The following is a 17,091-nucleotide window of genomic DNA, read 5'->3' as shown; positions in this document are numbered from 1 at the left end:
AAGGACAATAATAGCTATGGTATTCATTTTATTCTCACACAAGTGCGGTGTTTCAAAATCAGGCGCATCTTAGATTTCTCAAAGCTATTTCTAAAAAGTAAATTTAATTGGTGAAGAATAACGCTAATGTGTCACCGACTTAAAAAAACACATTTTTAATTATATTTTAATTATATCGCACTCACGACATGTCGTAGACCGACATCGTGTCGTCAAGTATAAAGTGTGCGGAATCGGTTAACTCGACACAATCGGTTCACGCATCACGACGCGTTCTAATGAAGCACAGCCCTGACACCGCAAACGTTGTTGTACTACCTTAGACCAAACATAGAAGACTACACCTTCCGAAAAATTGTATTGACACAACTTGGTTTTATTAATCCACTGCAAAAGGAGGTACTAAATACGGTTTTTTTTCTAGTCTTGTAGATTTCGTGCATTTTGCGAATCAACAATCCTTAACAAATCGATTTGTAATTGAATTTCTTAATGTACCCACATAATGGCATTTTCCCAATTATATATTTAATACTCTACAAAAACGTATTCGATAGTACCTTTCATCCTGCCTATGTGTGCCAATTCAGTTTCAATAAATATAATAATAAAACATGTATTTTGTTACGCTTTAATACGTAGTTGGAAGGGTTAAGTCTATCTTTTTTGATCTGAGACTGCGCCTTACAATGTACAATATACGCGATATTACATTACATTGTTGATCGTAGCAGACATTTTCTCATGTCAAAGTTGTAAAGGTGCAATCAATCTACTCAAATAGGACTTATCTTAAGGCTGTTCTTAGTTACACCTACGGTTTTCATTTAGATTTCTCAGTAGGTCCCAGGTTCGAATACTGATTTCTCCAACAATATTTTTTTACGGCCATATATAAAAATAATAAGTTCGCCACCTTAGGACATCTTAGTCTACATCTACATTTTCAGCTCTTTCGATTGGAGCCAAAAGGGTTTAAATTCAGTAATAAGACTCGCTCCTCACATACATACTAACTAGCCGTTATTAATTATCAATCTTTCCAATATTCTGCGTACCAAAGATCGACATAGTTAGGTATGACATTTATTTCATATTAGACATAGTCGATAGAAATTAATTCGATAGATTCGAAATTCGATAGATTATTGGTAACGGCCTAACAAGGCAAATTAAATAAATTTGTAATATTTACAAACCATATTTTAAACGGTAAATCAATTGTAATATATACGAAAACTATTTTTATCCCGTCGATGCAGCGAAATATAACAAAATAAACGGAAAAACGGGAAAATTCGGCAGCGGAAAAGGCGAGAAAATCGCGTCACGACTCGGAAACTATATATTTTGCGAAATTGAGAGTTAACGAGGAAAAAATGTCGAACATGCGCCGAACGACGCTGACGAAACGAAACAATTTTACCCCATTTTTGGGGAAAACGCGACGCGGACTTAGTAAGCTGGAACTAAGATCTATATCGTTGTTTTTGGAAATGAAGTAGAAGACAAGTATTCCTTATTATTATAGGAAGTAGCCTCGAAGTTCCATAATCATAATTTACACTGAAATACTCTGACGTGCGTGCCACTTTTAGATGTCTGTTATACCAGATGTCAAACCCGGAACCCTCTGTGCGAACTGGAATGGTAACGGCTGAAATGTCTACTTACCATCAGATGGACTGCATGTTCATTTTCAACAACGATCACCGATCGATCAACGATCAACAGGAGTAACAACACATCTGTGGTCAACCTCGGCTACGAATCTATGCTTATCTGAGATCGATGAGCGGCAGTAGCCACTTATGTGGTGCGCATTTGTTACTTCAATATGATTAACAAAAACGGCAGGATTCATGTACAACAATGATTACCCCTCAAGGGCAGCAACTTGTCTGTGATCAACCTCAGCTAAGAATCCAATCTTATCTGAGATTGATTATGGATGTCAATGGGTGGCAGTAGCTTATGTGGAGCACTGTATGCTCATTTGCAACATCACTACTAAGAACGAGCCAACAGGTACGAACCCTGTACTTCGCGTCGCACCACGGTGCCATTGGAAAGGTCCCCAGGCTAAAATGGCAGTACGTTTCTCTCACGCTAGAAAGTCATGGAAAGCCAAAGGTCAGGCTGCCATAAGTTAAGTGAATTGTGAACACGAATTTGAGACAGAGATTTATGGTGTCATGTTATGACTAATACGTTAAAGCCATAAGGAATTTTTGATTTTACGTGGGATCCTTAAATATTTTTGAGGGGATAATTGCAAAATCTTGAATATTTTTGCGATAAAAATAGTCAATTATAAAATCATCCATCATCATTGTCCTTAATATGTGTCAGTTTAGTTCATAACACGAGGTTTTGATGAAAACAATGATCCTAGAATAATTTAATCATCCAAAATCCATCCATTTAAACTGCATTTTGACTAATTTGACCAAAGACTATACGTGACTTAGAATGACTAAATAATACAAAGTTTTTTTTTGCGGTACATATTTTATATCACGGCGTGCGTAAATTGACGTTTTACGCACGCTTCGCGTGCGCAAAACCCCCATTTCCGACCCCGTAATATAAAATTTTATACAACACGCGGACGAAAAATGTTTTTCTGACTCGTGTGATTGCAGTCCTCGCCTGCGGCTCGGCCTGCAAACTCACACATGTCAGAAAAAAATTTTTCGTCCTCGTATTGTAATGTACTATTATTCAATTTTCAACTTAGACAAAATCGGTCAACTAGTTCTGGCAAATACCTATAGCCCTATATGACTTTCCTATTAGAGTATTAGTAGGGGTATACTTAGATCACTATTTTGTTATACAAAAGGGTTTTCTAACAAGTAGGCTAAGTGAGCTTACTTGTTACACATAGGGCTGTCACTTGATCGAAGGTAAAAACTAATTTTACTAACAATTTTGATGACAATTTATTCGAAATGTACGACTGAAGGTCGATTTCGATTTCAGGTTACGCCAAAAACTTTTTTTTGGCCGGAGGTTTAGTTTCGACTGAAAAATCATTTTCGGTCGGTTTCTAATATTAGACAACCATATTATCATCTTAGTAATCACAGTCATTTATGAACGAAATAACACTATAGATTCCTAATTATAAATTTTAAATAGCTAAGTCTATCTGTGTTGTTAGGTCTAGAATCTCCTTATATGCACATGATTTGAAAATTCGAAAAAATTTTAATAGTCGCCAATCTCAGATCCAAACTCGAATAAAACAGAACTACTCTAAGATATTAAATATTTATTTATTTTTTTGGCACATTCATATTTCGAAATCAAACTATTCAAAAATATTTGTATCCTACATACCTACATTTTCTTATTGTAATACCTATGCTCTTATAGTTGCAAAATTCTTTATCCATTTTACCAAAGAATAATCTAGATTTTATTTATCTTCTACAAAATTGCAGACCCTACTTAAGCTTGAGGAGCTTAAGGAACGCAGTAAGGAGAAAAAGGAACTCTCTAGAGACTTTTCTATAAAGACTACTAAATCTTTTACAAACTATTCGTTGTAAAGCTTTTTTCAACCGCCAGCGAGTAACTATAATCCTTTTCTAAGCTTTTTCTAAGCTATGTGCATCTTTGCGAGTTCTGTAGACAGGCTAGCCACATATTCTTTGAATCAATTTATAACCATATGCTTTTAATCAAAGTAAGTCAGCCGGCATTTGCACCTTCCATCAAAGTGGAGTAGGTCACTAGAAATGGTGGCATCTCCTCATGCGAACCATATAGTCTCTACCACTTTTAAAAACAGTTATTTAAAGTTTAAGTGTAGCTTAACATTTAAAGCTATCAGATCTGTGCCCGAAATAATTCCTTGTCCCAAATTCAAATTACTAAATAAAATAGTTTTATAAATTCATACAGTTTCCATAAAAATCGCTACTGAAAGGGCAGGTGCTGTAAAGTAATACAGAAAACGAAGCGTGAGGTAAATAGGAACTCCGATATATTTTTTGGATTACAATCTTAATTATTATCACTCGTAAGAGATCGATTTTTTTTACCTACGTCACTTTGCTCTTCAGAAAATCCATCGCCTATCGTATATAGCTTGTACTATAATAAGTGACTAAGGACGGCCTTATATGTTATTCACTTGTATCTAAGAACTTTGTTTTCTCGTTCGAGCCTTGCTTTTAAGGAAATTTATGTTTATTGCCATATTGTTCGCTTTTCGTATGCGTGGCTTAGAACTTAGAGGTGTTGGTCCAGAACGGTGCGTATAAAATATTTCTTAAGGAATAGACATTAATAAACAATGTATGTTCCGAACACACATGTTCTTGATACCGTATATCGTACACATATTGCAAATTATACTACTTTAAGTTATTGTATATAATACTGAAGGAGCAAAAGTGCTTGCAGTCAACGTGATGGTAAGTAGCTACTGCCGCCCATGAACGTCTGTAATCAATCCCCGATAAGATTAGATGTCTACCTGAGGTTGGCAAACCAAACCACAGCAGCGCTTAACAGTGCTGTTATTAGCCAGACAAAAGTGTGAACGGTGCCTCCCTAGTTCTACCACTAAAGGGTTATACCACCTTCAATATATGTATAGTATAGTATATAGTGCAATGTACGTAAACACACATTCTAATGGTTTGTGTAATGTACAATCACCAATGCGATTTAATTATTTGAATGCCAATTCTAAACTTTAGAAGCAATTTATTTAGAAAATTGAAATATGTAGACATATTTATACTTTATATTCAGCGTGTAAGCATTTTATAACAATTTTCCACAAATATGTAATCTGTTGGTCGCAGATCGCTGTGGCGGCGTTTTTAATCTACGTCACGTATACGCCTGTGCCGCGATCACGATACCGTCAATCAAGGTGTTTTATCGTCTTTCGGCGTGTATACGTGTTTATATGCTAATCTTCGTTTTTGAAACTTTGAAGCCGAATTAACCGAAGAGATGGGAAAAAGCTGTGGAAGTTTTAGACAGCGGACATCTAAATATATATGTCGGAGTGGTCACCTGTGACGTCATAAAATGGGTACTTCAGAACACAAGCTACACCTAAAGCACTTGGTGGAGCTTCGACAGAGTCTCGGTGCGGCGGTCGTAAGGGGCGAACGCATACAGAGCGACTTGGGACCCGACGAGTGAAGTTGACTTGCGCGCACCGAGGAACTGTCACCGTTTTGATAGTGTCCATTTAGTTATAGTTCGATTAATTAGATTATTCTCGGTATAGTGATTTAAGGACTACGTAAAGTATTACCAGTGATTGAGTTAAGAGACATAAGCTAGTGATAAGAATGACTGTATTCCTACCTGTACCTGTATCAAAGATGTCGGTTCGGGAATACATACAAAAATTAACTAATTCGGCCATCCTGTTTCGACATCAGAAGTGGGATCTGAACGAGATAATGTGAGTAATTACGATAACCATACTGGATCCCAGTGGAAGATAATGTTTGATATGAAGAACGAGAAAAATGCGTGCTCTAATACAAACGCTAAAGCGTCGGATATTGTTTTAATTGAATTGGATCCAGATAAGTAAGATGCTGGTGCACAAGCGCGTGAATTACCGCTGATTTATGTCCTGCCGATCACCCACTTGAAAAGAGCAAACTTAAAGTAAGATAACGTAAAATCCGACGGCATCTACATGGTTCGCTCGTGCCACTTACCCTGGCACAATATGGAAGAAATTTCAAGAGTTTTTGTGAATAGAAGCTACTGGAACAATAATCACTACGTTAATAGCCCTGAGCACTGATAAAACTTATGAGGGTGAAACATGTGTTGCTTATGCGAGCCACTTGTTCTCTAATGAACCTATAGAAAAACATAAGCACTGAAGAAATGATAATACCAAATGTTTACTGAACATTTAAACAAAGAAAAAAGGATGTTAACTCTGAGGTAAAAGAACATAAGATGAGAAAGTGCTGACTAACGACTATGGTTATGATAAAGAGGAAGATGTCAGCATCTACGACACCGGGATCAGCTAAGCATTATAACCCGGAGAATACATCCACGAGCGTCGTACGGGCTACGGGTGCAGCGCAGCGGGACACATGGTCTCGCAGGAGGCCGACCAGAAGCGCGTCGGTGCCGGTGGTGCAGCATGTGCTGGCGCAGGGCGGGCGCTGCCTGTGTTCCCGCGGGTCGGACGGCGTGGCGCCTAAACGTATGCGCGGTGAAACCGCCTACCGGAAAAGTAAATCAGGTGTGTTGTTTTCATGTTGATGCGGGTGCTGAATACTTGGTAGATAAAGGCTATGACAGTAAAAACTTACATATCTGGAAGATGAAATCTTAATACGATATCATAAATGGGTGTTGTTCAAGCAACAGTATTCAGTACCACGCAGATCTTGTTGTTATGAAGGGAGTTGTGGATACCCTATAGCGATTTTATTTTGTGTCTTGCCATATGTTTATGTAAATAGCAACTTAACGTTGAGCCGACAATTTTATAAATTAGGGTTTTGGAGCGGTCGGCGTCAGAGTTCTCAAGTGTGGAGAAATGTTTACAAGTGGACAGATTGTTCAAAGAGTATTTTTTGTGATTAATGCAAAGTTAATACAATACAATAATAAAACGAAAAAAATAAATAGTACAAAGACAACAAACGATTAATAATAGAGACACAGTACAGACACTGCAGGCGAATGTGAAATGATTCAAAAGAATAGGGCTAATGGGATATCGCGACTTAATATTATTAGGCTTAGTCTATTTTAATAACGAAAATGCAGATGCAGATAATAAATCGAAAGGCGATACTATGATTAGATTATCGTGAAGTTACCAATAACTATAGACCGAAATTCGCGATCATGAAACGATCATTTCTTTACGGAGTAAGACTTTGCTAGTGGTTTTTATTTCATTCCGATAAAAGATAACAAACCTAGAACGGACTGCATTTATAGCGGCAGGTGGGTTGTATGTAAATCTAGGCATAACGTTTTAGTTACTGAATACTATTTTTATTCTATCAGTAATTATTAAAGCCCGAATATCGCTAAGATTATACTCACATGGTTGTTTACGCTGGTGACGTTTCATTGTATCGAAATTGATTATGGAAATTATAGAAAGTTTAAGAATAGTTTATGAAACATTGACTAAAGAAGAGTTCTTTATAAATCTTAAAACATTCGCTTTTTTTTTTAACTACCGTAAAGACCTGGGAATATCTTGCCACAAGGTTCAGGCAAACGAAATAAGACCTAGTAAATGAACTTTATCGGCAGAGTCAAAAAATAATTTTATGAACTTGAAAGTCTCAATGTTGTTAACGCTATTATACGATTTTAACACTTTTGTACTGTATTACACAAAAATGTTCTTGTAAAAAAAAGAGAAAGAATAAAAAAGGGGAACAGTTTGTTTTAATAGACGCATTTACTAATTTCGTGTAATTATGACACATTTGAATATTGATAACGAGAGGAGTATTATAGCTAACAAGAAAAGTATTGATGTATCTGGTAGTCCATCGAGGATTCTTGCTAAATGAAATAAACTTGATTTTGTACTACATTATTATTTAAAGACTTTTGTGTAAATGAGTTGACAAGTATACCGAGTAATGAGTGTCTCAAAATCTATACTCACTAAGGTAGGGACGCTCGAAAATAAACCGTTACAAGATACGAAATACTTAGGCCAATTTTAGGTGGCAATAAACAGCACTAATAATCCTATTATAAAAGGGAAAGATTTAGAGGTAACGATAGAAAAAAAAATGCGCGTGCAATATCTTTAATGACATGAAAACTATCTATAGAAGTTGAAATATTTACTATCGATTATAGATGAGATGCTATGTAAAATTAATAGAATGATAAATTAAATTAAATTAAAATGATAAAAAACCATGAAAACAAAGACAAGAGTTGAATAAATTCTCTGTGTAATGATATAATGAATTTATTTTGAAAATTTGTTCTGATAGAAATGAAAACGGAATGAAATATTAAATGATGATCAATAGTTCACATGCAATCGATTGAATTATGAATTTGAAGGTGTAATGAAAAATTTGCACACAAAAAAAAAAGGTTAGTGATCAAGGAAACATTGAACAGTTTAAAATTGAAAAGGAAAGTTTTAAGTTTAGAAGAGGTGAAGTAGCGAAAATAGCTTGCGTTCGTTAACATATAAGTGAAAAGTTGGCACCAACGGTTTCCGTAGCCGTAGGGTAATTGAAATCGGTATCTACTTTACGTAGGGCGTGCCTGGGCGGAGTGCGGTTACCTTGGTGGAGATTGGTTTCGAGGAAACCAAAGAGGAATGGTTCCTGGGCCTAAAGGCTAAGTTTGTACTGGGTATCCGCCCTGGAGCGGTTATCCTGGTAGAGATTGGTTTCGAGGAAACCAGAGAGGAATGGTTCCTGGGCCTAAAGGCTAAGTTTGTACTGGGTATCCGCCCTGGAGCGGTTATCCTGGTAGAGATTGGTTTCGAGGAAACCAGAGAGGAATGGTTCCTGGGCCTAAAGGCTAAGTTTGCACTGGGTTTCCGCAACGTTTGCGGTTGCACTGGTGGGGTTTGCACTGGGTATCCGCCCTGGAGCGGTTATCCTGGTGGAGTTTGGTTTCGAGGAAACCATTGAGGAACATTCCTGGGCTTGAGGCCGCGAACACTTGAGTTAAATAATGCAGAGCTATTGTTGCGCTATGTTTATGTTACTTGAGAGTTAAACAAAGAGCAGAGTTAATGTGAACTGAGGTTCGATTGTACATCAATGCTTCCTTGTTCAAAGATTTTGTTTATAAAGCTTAAATTAATTGAGTTGAGTTGAGTGTGTTCAGTTTAGATTACTGTTTACCAAAAGAATTGAAAGCTTGCATTGTGTAAAGTTGAGAATCTAATTAGTGTAATTGAGACTTGTTAAAGACTTAAAAAAATGGTCAGAGTTGGCCGAGCGGATGATACTATTCGAAAATTTGCAATACAGAGTAGGTAAACACACGAGGACGTGTGTCTCGCAGGATGGCCGTGTCGGAGTGGTCACCTGTGACGTCATAAAATGGGTACTTCAGAACACAAGCTACACCTAAAGCACTTGGTGGAGCTTCGACAGAGTCTCGGTGCGGCGGTCGTAAGGGGCGAACGCATACAGAGCGACTTGGGACCCGACGAGTGAAGTTGACTTGCGCGCACCGAGGAACTGTCACCGTTTTGATAGTGTCCATTTAGTTATAGTTCGATTAATTAGATTATTCTCGGTATAGTGATTTAAGGACTACGTAAAGTATTACCAGTGATTGAGTTAAGAGACATAAGCTAGTGATAAGAATGACTGTATTCCTACCTGTACCTGTATCAAAGATGTCGGTTCGGGAATACATACAAAAATTAACTAATTCGGCCATCCTGTTTCGACATATATAACTCAAAGGTTACTGACTGATCGGGCTGAAATTTGGCATTCAGGTAGATGTTATGACGTAGGCATCCGCTAAGAAAGGATTTTGATCAATTCTACCCCCAAGGGGATAAAATACGGGACGAAATTATTACTTCGTAACGCGAGCGAAGCCGCGGGCAAAAGCTCGTCTGTAATAAACACCATCTTTGGTGTTGGATGTGATTTAGACCTAAACTCGGCCATACATAGGTTGCTATCTCTGAGGAGTAAATTGTAATTGTATGCCTTTTGTAAGTGCATCTCCACTACCACACCCTTAGAACTTTAGACTTAGACAGTAGCGCTAGCACTACAGTTAAAAGATACTACGAGCAATAAATGTGACAAATGTACTTTCGGGTTATATTTGCTCTATCAATTCGTGCGCATGACATACAAGAATACACATAATAAAGCGGCCATATAGCCTTTGAGTATGACATTGTGATCGGCTTCAGGCAGAATCCTGTACTATGAGTTAATTACAGATATCCATGGGCAGAAGTCACTGTTTGCCATCAAAATGGAATCTTTTTTGCTAAATCATTCTTCCAAAAATACTTACTTTTGAAAACAGCATTATTTATTTGCTCAGTCGATTTCAATAGCCAAATTTTGCAAAGTTTCGTAACAATATGAAGGTATGTGTACTCGTTATGTGAACACGTAGTTCTGTTCGGCATACGTGAGCTCACTGCGCAATCTACGTCTCAGTATGAGCTAAGGTATATACGAACACCGACACTTTGATGATATTAAGTATTAAATAATTATAAAACAGTTATATAAAAATGGTTTGGTCCTATTTATTATTATTATTATTATTTGTTTTACATTGATTTTTCTCCCAAAATGGGGTAAATACTACACTTTTTATTATTAAAGTTATTATAAATCGAGGATGTTTAAAATAATCAGTAATATTTTACCTTACACTTTTAATGAATTAGACCGCCAGGCAACTAATTAACATAATTGTGCAATGGATAATTTGTATTTTGGCAGAGTTTTTTAAATATACATTACATAATTTATTTTATGTAAAAAATATCATTATATCTTTTGGTTACGTTGGCAGTAAAAGGAATAAAAATATTTGACATGGTGTTTTACGATTTTATTAAAAGTATTTAAATAAATATTGTGCTTGGTAAGGACTACATTTCACTTGTATTCGTTTTGCCACGTAATTCTGTTCAAAATAAGTGAGTAAATTTGCTTCAACATATTCTTCTTTTTCTGTGTTCTCCCCATTATAAAAATATTATCTGTAGTTTACCTTCAAAATGACAAGACTACACGTGTATTCGTTATGCTGTCACGTAATTCTGTTCAGCATACGTGAGCTAACTACACAATCTGCGCCTCAGTACTGCTAAAGTAGACGCTGACTCCCATATTTTCTCGCTATCGTCTTTCTAAGGTTTTCAAGTTTACCTAAACTCTAAAATCTTCTCGATTCAAAATGACGTTGTTTTGTTCGCAGGGGTTCGAACCTGGAACCTCTTGTCAGATTGATATGGACTTTCCGTAGGGTATAAGTATCGTAATAAAAACCAATTTTATTTTCATGAAACAATGCTCAATTTGTGTATATTTCAACAATCGTTAAAAACCTTAGTGATAAGGATAATAAAACCAAAACGATTGTATTGTGTAGGAAGTAATAATAAAATATCCCGGAAATAATAAAATGCCTGGCAACCCTATTGATAACACGCACTGAAATTCCTGCAATTTGTGTATGAGTGGGTACTGTGTTATTTTTATGAGCTCTCTGTCCTTGGGTATCAAGTTTGCTTAAATAAATAAACATGATTTAGGTATAAGACATGTAAAAGGTTTTTATACATAAAGTATAGGATCACTGTATAGGACGACCTGCACCGAGCTGGTCAATAAATGAAATGAAATAAAATGAAATGAATAATACCAGAAATAATACCAGGATGCCAAATCGCCTGCCTAACCACTGCTCGAGGATCGGACGAATTGCCTCAATAGTCCTCAGGCCGGCGCTAGGATGCGCCAACCTTGAGGTCTACGTCTCGGTAGCCCTTTGACGCAGCTCAGCTCTGTGTCCAGTTCCTGTCGTACGGGAGGGCGGCCCCAGGATCGGTGCACCTCCTCACGCTACTGACGTAGCACTGACGACCCGAGGATTTTTCGCGTTAAAAAAAAAAGTCAATAATACCAAAATTCGTCAAAAGTAAAGGGTCCTGAACATTACAAAACTGTCGAGTCCCAACTTCAGTTCCCTTCCATTCTATTATCTCCTTCCATAAATCTAAGTCCACCTTCTCTCGCCATACGGATGTAACGGGTTCAATTCCCGGCCAGACGGACATCTGAATGATGAATTTGGATATCTTCTCGGTCTGGGTGGTTGTGTATTCGTCTTTGTGTGTGTCCATGGCACCCAGGACACGAAGATCCTAGTGGGGATGTGACTGTAGAAAGCATCTATTTTGAGGATGATTTTTTTAACTACGGTAACCAAACTAGTTAAACCTATGAATATTATATAAATACTATTAGATAGTAGTAAACATTTCCATTTCTAAAACGGTTCAGTCAGTCAATAATCTCCCAAACGGTGCCCTGTACACGCCATTCACGTGTTTAACGACCGCCGGGAAAATAGATTTACTTTGCTCCTGCAACCGTTTCCTACAGGATTTTGTTTGGAAATATACGGTTTTGTATTGCAGACGTTGACTTCGCGTTTGCTCTTTTTTGTAAGTGAAATATGGAAAAAAATACGAGTAGGCTTTGGTTTGTTGTAAAACTAATAACATAAGACGTTTATATTCTCGGTAAGATAATAAATTTATCAAAACAGCGTTATAAAAGTTATGGCAAAGGCTAAGTAAAAATGGTCAGCTTCATTTTTTTGTTTTATTTTAAAAGTAGTGTACATTCATTATGTATTTAGCTCATGTATTGTATTCTTAAGAGAAATACTTTAATTTGCCATCTGTGGGAAGCTACATTTAGCATTGTTATAAAACATTTAAATATTTAAATTATTTGAAAGTAACTTTCAAAGTAAGTGACTACATACATACATCTTATCTGCAAATAAACTTTAAATTATAACAAGAAAGTGACGGTAAATAACGAGAAATAATATTTCTTTAAACTAACATCTACTGGTATCAATCCTTATGTCTTAAAAGATATAAAAATATTACTTCTGAAAATGAAAAACTATTTTAACATAGACTAAAACAAACAGAGTGAAGTGCAGTGGTAGCCTAGTGGTTAAGAAACCCGGCCTCTTCATCGAGGAGTCCGAGGTTCAAATCCAAGGCACCACCTCTGATTTTTCAAAGGTATGTGAAGTCTACCAATTTGCACAAGGCCTGGGCGATGGACTGCACAACAGTGGTACATGATGATGATGATGATAAAACAAACATTTGTCTTGTTAAGATCTAACTAAATAAACGCGGCAGTTTGAATACAATAATTTCCCGTATAATCCAAGTTTCTTCGCTAAGGGATCTTAGGTGCAGACTCGGCGAATATTCGATAAATTGATAGAGGCACGGCGATCATATTGTGTTTCATGAAAGGAAGTCTGTTATTATTTATTTAATGAGATGGGGTCGGATGATAATGCATACTTATCTTTACCTTTCGATTTTCGTATGTTTGACCTATAAACATATTTTTATTTTTTATGTACCTATATTAATATTTTTTTCTTAATTTCCAATTTCAAAAGAAAATATTTTGTAACATGCGCTAAGTAGTTATTTTTTGTTCTTAAAAATTCACAAAAATATTTTATCACTATTTTTATTTTTATATTTTTATTTATAACTATCCTTACTCATAAGTTTTCATATCGAAATTACAAGCTCCATTTTCAAAAAATGTCAAAAAAATACTAGTATGTTATCAATCAATTTGGGTATTTGCACTTTATGTATTTACGTACACGGAACGCTCTACGAATCCATACGATGTATATAGCGAACAGTTTAACAATATTGGCATTTATAACATTTAAAAAAAAAAATCACAAGTACGTAGGATATTAAAATACCTGTTCTTTGTAACATGAATATTATTTTGAACCTCACAAGACCTAGTTGGAATTGAATCTGAAAAATTTTTGTTTGTAAAATAAATTTCATTCTGTTGACATAAATAATAACCTGACCCAACTCGCTGACTGGGCTCAGATTAAAAAGGCAGATAAAGCCTAACAGAACATTGCATGTTAGCACAACCAACATACACCTATAAATTGTTTTTGGTAGTATGACTTTCAAAAAAAGTTGCAACACTTGTTAACATTAGATAAAATTTTAATTTTAATTTGCGAAACTTGCTTCATTTCAAACGTAAATCGGCAAAATATAGCATAAATATTCGAGTCGCTTTGTCCATTTTTCCATAGTCTGTAAACCATTAACTCTATTCGTACATTTTTTTATCGGTACGTTCCATCACATTAGTTGAATACGTACATCGTGTTGAAAATGGAATATCTCCCCTCGCGCGTAAAACATGCTTGCATGTCAAAAGTGTTTTTCCATTTGACATTTGAATTTAGAATAATTGAAATTGTTCGGCACGGAGGGATCGTGAAAACATTTGAAAAACGAATGTGGAATATTGGAGCTGTTTTGGACAGATAAAATATTAAATAAAGTTGCGTTCGAATTTAGACATTTTATTTTTTTATCAAAGTTTTTTGTTAACGTTCTGTAACTTGGTTTTATATTTAAATTTTACCTTAATGTGATTTCAAAGATGTTTAAGTATATATGTATAAGTTTATATTTAGACAAATCTATATAAATTGTTTGCGTCTATAAAACTTGTAAAATAGTATATAAGGTAATAGAGTTGATACATTTTTTAAAAGTAGTGTTTACATACGTTACGAAACTTTTATTTCTTTGTCCAATATATAATATCAAACAAAGCCATAATTAATCGTAGGCAGATAGCTATTATTTCCATACATCCAATCTCATTACAAATATAATCCTATTACACAATACCTGTAAGAACGAAAGTAAAATCATAGTCTCGTGAAAGAAGCCGATAACAGATAAAAGTATAGGCTATTGATTCCGTAGTGACCCCAATAGATGTGTGATAGCGACAAGGAAACTGGCTAATGCTATCAGATGAGGCGGTCACGACTTCTCTGGGTTAGAATTTTCTAGTACCTGCTTGTATGCAGTTCACCTGATGGTCACGTGGTTTGATGCAGTTAAACTACACATGTTTCGAAAATCATTTGGTTTTTTTTGGGGTCAAATCTAAGGTTGATTTTATATGCGTTTTTGTCTCTAGAGCCTAAATTAAAATGTTTAATATACTTATTTTATTTATTATTTCACCCTTAATCTACGACACTGCCCTATTTTGGACAGTCGATACTTTATATAATTGTAAAGAATTAGAAACAAGTTGAATTAGAACCGCAAATAATATTGATGCTCTTAAAATTCATAATATAGCTAATAGTAAGACATTTCGCAAAAATTGTATATCACAAAAAATAAATTACCAAATATTTTCGCTATCGGATTAAGAATCTATACGAAATTCACTGATGTATAAAACTGATTTACGGTTTTAAGCATTAACCTATTCCGAACCGAGGTTCTTAAATAAAACACCTTGATGCCTGATTCGGTCCTGGGAACACTTCAACTAATTACTTATATTCCAAACATTTCAAACCGAACCCTATAACAAGACGATAGAACACATTTCAAAATGACGGCGTTTCCTGCAAATATCCTCTCCCGCCTTTTCATCTAACAATGAACTTTGATCTTTAATTTCGATGTGTTAAGTTCGTAGTCTCTTTGTGCGCGATAACAAAGGACATGACGTCACTACATCAAAATCGAGTGTTCCATTTTCAAATTAATTCGGGACCGTTTTCTAATTGGCGACGTGACTCCGCCGTTCGGGTCTAATCAGCATGTGTTTGAATTTGGAATCGGAATTAACCTATGCTCTATTGTCTTTGTCTACGCTCAATGGCTTACATTGTGTTCTCTGTAGATTTGTTTGAACTATTCAGAATGATAATAACATTGTTATTTTCTTCCTTAGACTGTTCTTTTTACATTGTTTTCCCTACATATTAATTATGAACATGTATAATAAGATTTGCATTGCGTTTTTCACCTTTTGTGAACGAATGTAGCGAATAATAAAATTATCGTGACTATTGGGTTAGGTAAATTTCGTCATCGACGTTACTTCATCAACCTCTTACTGTTCCACTGCTGGACACGGGTTTCCTCTCAGAATAAGAAGGATTAAGCCACAGTCTACCATGTCAAGTGCGAATTGGTAAATAATGCGACGTTACTTAACAATTTCAAATTTCCTGTCAAAAGGTTATGTGGAAGCAATAAAACATTTTGCATCTAGATTTACCACATAATTATAATAAATGTTGTCCTATTAACAAAGTATTATGAAACTGTCACGTGTCACTGTGTTCATAGGCGAATCTTCGGATTCGCTCAACCTTTTTTCAATAAAATTTTGTGATTGTCTATGGTTTGGTCGAGCATTAAATATTAATAATATTGGATGTTGTCGAGAGATGAAAAAATGTTTTTGTTCATTTCAACATCTGCCCGAATTCAGTTCTATCGTAGATATTATAATTTAATTAATAGATTTATTACTAAACTAAATATGACTAAATAAGTATATTATCTAACTGGCTAAAGACCAAAAGTTATCCTTCTTTATGGTGCCCGGAAGTGGCATAAATCTATTCGTTTATGGCCGGAAATGACATAACTCTCGAAATATGGCGTTGATATCTCTTGTAAGTTACGAAGTAAACTAGTACAAACTACAATTTGAGGGCACTTTTGCCAAGTTATTTTTTCGTGATAAGTAGACCGGAAATAGAATGATGAAGAATATTACATATTTATATACATTATGTATACTACATATGAGAAAAATGTCTGTAATTTCAAAATATATGTTTCGAAATCAGAATTTGAGATTTGCCTAAGTTGCCGTTGTCGTCTTCAATCTATTACTAAAAAGCGTGGGGTGCATTTTACTGCGGTTCATAACTATTCACTCATAGATAATTGCCAATAGAATGATTGTAACATTTAAAAATCAAGCACCCGCTTTATATTTTGTCATTAAAAAATATTTTATAGTTTTTAGCTCCATTAGCACAAAAGCGTGTTTATTGTGTTATTTTAACTATTATTTATTTTTGAACTTAAGCGTGCAGGTTTCCTTTCCTTAAAATCAGTTGTGCGAGGGATTCGAACCTTAGACCCACCGATTGAGAGGCCTTATTTTAATCACTGAGTTATCATTGCTTAAGTTCAATAATTAATATCAATCCTGTTCCAAATAATTTTAATTTATATATCTGATTTTGACACGAATGTAGACGACCTTGTTGTGATATAAAATACGTCTTCCCCGAAAATATTTAGAAATATTTAAGAAATCTGAGCAAAAATTTCGAAACGTATGAAAGTAGATTTTAATAAACTAAAACGTAACTCAACTGTAAACAAAATATTAATTCCACGTTTAACATAGTGAAGAATTGAGTACTAAGCTGAAACGCATTGTTATATTGTGAATGCTTATAAAAAATACATATCGAAAATCC

General features: G+C 35.3%; 1 protein-coding gene across 1 annotated transcript in view; it reads left to right on the top strand.

Moving 5' to 3' along the window:
- The window catches only part of LOC140753956 (uncharacterized), a 206,974-nt gene that overhangs the window by 152,650 nt on the left and 37,233 nt on the right, over nt 1-17,091 (top strand). The gene's annotated exons all lie outside the window — the stretch shown is intronic.

The sequence above is a fragment of the Epargyreus clarus genome, unplaced genomic scaffold, assembly GCF_041222505.1.
Source record: "Epargyreus clarus isolate Ecla_fem2 unplaced genomic scaffold, WU_Ecla_fem_2.2 ptg000027l, whole genome shotgun sequence".
NCBI lineage: Eukaryota > Metazoa > Arthropoda > Insecta > Lepidoptera > Hesperiidae > Epargyreus > Epargyreus clarus.
Note: the sequence above shows the minus strand (reverse complement) of the source record. Positions and strands in the feature narration are given on the sequence as shown.